At 41.5% G+C, this 4,011-nt stretch overlaps 1 protein-coding gene across 1 annotated transcript in view; it reads left to right on the forward strand.

Moving 5' to 3' along the window:
• Window positions 1–957: 957 nt before the first annotated feature.
• Window positions 958–4,011, forward strand: part of LOC310822649 (protein yippee-like 2) — a 7,739-nt gene continuing 4,685 nt past the window's right edge. Inside the window, exon 1 of the mRNA XM_083695075.1 lies at window positions 958–1,122. The gene's annotated coding sequence lies outside the window, so the exon portion shown is untranslated. The remainder of the gene's footprint in view (window positions 1,123–4,011) is intronic.

A 4,011-nucleotide genomic window follows, 5' to 3' on the forward strand; every position in this document is an offset into this window, starting at 1 on the left:
TGCCTTGCACTGACCTCTTAAAGCTAGGCAACACATGTAGGCTGTGTACCTCATACACATAAGCTTTCAGAGGCATATGTCTTATTTCATGATAAGTCATGACTTCATTGTTGATTATGAACCAAACAATAAATCACCAGGAAGCAAGATGGGATCTTTATTCAACTGGCTTGTCACAGGTGTAACCATAGGGTATGGTGTCAGGCCTGTCTCCAGTCTCCTCAATAGGTGTCGCTGCTGGACTATAGTAGTCGCATACATTTGTTTTCATACATTGGTTCCTGTGTTCCTGTTCTGCATCATTAAAGCGTGACAAACATTGCAACTGATGTGTTGAATCCTTGCAACTGGCTGCCGTTCTTGAAACTTTATATCACTTTCTTTAAACGTTTATCAATGGAGGGAACCCGGGCCATAGATGTTTGCACGAGATGGCGCTATTGACTATACTATACTTTTCTGATCAGTGGATTATACAGGAGGTTGTCACCAATGTGTGCTGCAACTGAAGACCCCTACCCCCCAACACACACACACACACACACACACACACACACACACACACACACACACACACACACACACACACACACACACACACACACACACACACACACACACACACAGACACACACACACACACACAAACCTTGCAATATAAACATGGGTAATCAATATGTATATGGAATGCACGTGCTTTCTGAGAATGCGCTGGACTGGTAGAGGGAGCCTATTATTACAATGTTTATTCGTTACATAGTTTGTCATAAAACTGAATAGAAACTGCAGGTAGTCTACATTACGCACGATTATTGGTTGCTCGCGTCTATTCATGACCAATGAGCGTAGTGTTGCTATGCCTTATCGCTTTATTGGTTGGAGGACACAGATGTCAATTTGTTTTCCAGACGAAGTACAGTGGGATTGTGAGCAATTACATAAAACTCGGTGTGGGCATCGCGCTTCAAAACATTGCGTCTGCACGACTTGCCAGGGCTGGAGAAGGAATTTGCCTCGAAAGGAATGTAAAGGTGGATTTAGGACTGGCATTTCCACGAGGAAAACGAGGTGGCGCCACTTTTTTTACGTGGTGAACGCATTTATTTATTCTTCTATTCAAAGGTAAATGTATAGCCTGCGTTGCATGTCAATGATGTTATGAAAAATGTGTTGGAATGTTCTTGACCTAACTCAGCATATAGAATCTTTGTTATTGAAGCCCCGTGCAGTGAATACTGTTGTAGGCCGGTTGTATTTGTTGTGGCGTCTGCAGTGGATCTCTCGCTCTGTTATTAGACTACACACCGTTACTAACGTGGCGTGATCCAGAGCCACCAGCAGCAGCGGGAATACGGAGGCATCGAGCGCAACTAGGCGCGCCAGCATCATGAGCCTGTTGTGACTAAAATCGCTATTTGTATACGGCATATTACTATGTGTAAGAGTTCCACGGAGTTTTATTAACGGGTAACAGACAGTGTATAACAACATGCATTTATTTATTTATTTATGTATCATTATTTTCAGCAAAATTTGGGAAATGTTTTTTTTGCAAAATGTTTGCTGCCTGCGTCAGGTCCAGTGTGATCTCGGTGTTGTGCTTTGAATCACATATAAACTTTTCCTAATAGAATAAACTTGTCAAGTTATTTTTAGATGAGCCTCGTCTGAGTGTGTGTGTGCGTGTGCGTGTGCGTGTATGTGTGTGTGTGTGTGTGTGTGCAGTATGTGTGTGTTGAATCTTGAAGCTTTGCTAAACCGATCGAGGCAACCCCACCATCTGTGCTCTGTGGTGGCTGAAGTTCTGCCCTAAATAATGTGCGCTAGACACTGTCTCTGACCTGATTAATGTGTGCAAATACACACGTACTCCCAATCAGAAACATGTTTAAACTCGCTGACGCACACCCAACATACACACAGACATGTGCAGTCATGCAGCAGATCCGCAACACACACACACAAACACGCGCGCGCGCGCGCGCCCAGGCATGCACACAGACGAACACATTCACTCACTAACCTACACACACTACTCCCACATTACAATTCATCATCCTAGAAACACACATTCACTCAGTGATAGGCCTACATTTTGTTTAAAAATGCACATTTACTCAATTTGGTCATTAATACTCAAGCTAAAGAGACAGTTTATTTCCATAAGAATGTCATATCCATTTTAGTTAGCAGAGTTCTAGACATACCAAACATCCAATTTATCTCATGAGTCAACATGTTCATTGAAATAGAATCAATTGCATTTGAGTTCAGAACACAGTAGAACCTTATAAATCATGATTTAAGAAAGACCAAACCATGCATAAGAGAAATCTCAATCTAGGATTGTATTGTCTGCACCCTCATGATCAGATAAGGAGATTTGTCCTTTATTGTCAGTGGTGAAATGCTGCACTATGCTGTTTCCCCTAAAACATGAATGAAATAAATTAAAATACACAAAGCCTCTGAGTGGGGCTTTGAGCTCTGTGCTGTGAAGAACAGGGCCGAATACAAGGACGCACATTCCCTCTCTCTCTCTGTTGCCCTGGCTGCTATCATCGTCCGCCGCAGTAGCACTCCTGTTACATAACAAAGGTTGTTGTTGGGATATAAGGGCCTTCAGCTGGTAAGTGTTGTGGCATGTAGCCTTGCATTGCATCCAGAATGTACCACACACCGCAGCTTTCAGGGTGAGGCAGATGGGAGAGGTTGAAGTGTCAAAAATGCTGTCAAATATTTATTCTGTCTTGTAATCTTTGGAGAATTGACAGGGAGAGAATTTGTGTCTCTTGATCAGTCTCTATCTTATCTCAGTTATACAATATGTAGCCCTTCCTGCAAATCAGGGCAGATCCTGTCTTTGCTGTATCGTGTCATAGTGTCAGTGTCATTTTGTGTACAAACAATAGTGTATCATGAGAGAGATCTTGTTGGAGCTCAGCACATCAAAAGATTATCTAGTTGAAAATGAATAGAGGATTACCCTCGATGACAGTCAGCCTCTCACTCATAACAGGTACACCATGTTGATAGGACATTTAGGATAAGAGAGAATACACAATATATACCATTATAGTTGTGAGACACAAGATGTCTTGTAGATGAAAACAAATATTTATGTTATAGATTATCATACACTCTTTTATTGTATGTACAGTATGATAGATTATATCTGACATTTGGGACAGACTATTGGTTGATATTCCATTTCAAATTTGAGGGTGGAAAGCTATTACCAATGGAGAGGAAATAGAAGGTTAATGTGATTTGTGCAGACAATAAAGTCACCCTTTTATAATTTCCACAAGCTTTCATCTCAAGTCACTAGAATAAACTGTATTAAGGGATACCTTTTAGAAAATTCAATGATGACAAACTGTAAAACCTACTCTTTGACAAGACTTGACTTCATCATGAAGAGTTAGTACACTCTGAAAAAGTTGCTACCCAGAACCAAAGGGTTCTTGTCATTTTGGTGCCATGTAGGCATTTCTGGAGGGTTCAGGTAGGTACCCAAAAAGGGTACAAGTCAAAAAAGCCTTTTTGGTTCAAGGTAGCATCTTTCTTTCTAAGAGTGTACAGTATAACACTCTGATATCGGGCTACATCTTCTGGAAATGCTGTGGCTTTTCTGGACCAGTAGTATTGGCAGTGCTCTGCAGCATACCTCTTGATGAGGGTTCTAATCCCAGGTCTGCAGTGGTAGGAATGATGGCCTGCGTTATGAGACAGACGTAAGTAAAAGGCCCATTAAAGAGTTGACCATGGTTGACCACCATTAAAGAGTTGACCATGGTTGACCACCATTAAAGAGTTGACCATGGTTGACCACCATTAAAGAGTTGACCGTGGTCGACCATTCATGGTTTCATACAGTACATCAATGATACATCAGCATTGTAGCTGTATTTAGCTGCATATTTTATGCAAATGTATGCAAAAGTTTTGGCCCTGATAGACCTAATGATAGACCCCTCGAGCCTCTTAACTGGCTTCTTGAAAAGATCA

Source organism: Argentina silus, assembly GCF_951799395.1.
Source record: "Argentina silus genome assembly, chromosome: X".
Taxonomy (NCBI): Eukaryota; Metazoa; Chordata; class Actinopteri; order Argentiniformes; family Argentinidae; genus Argentina; species Argentina silus.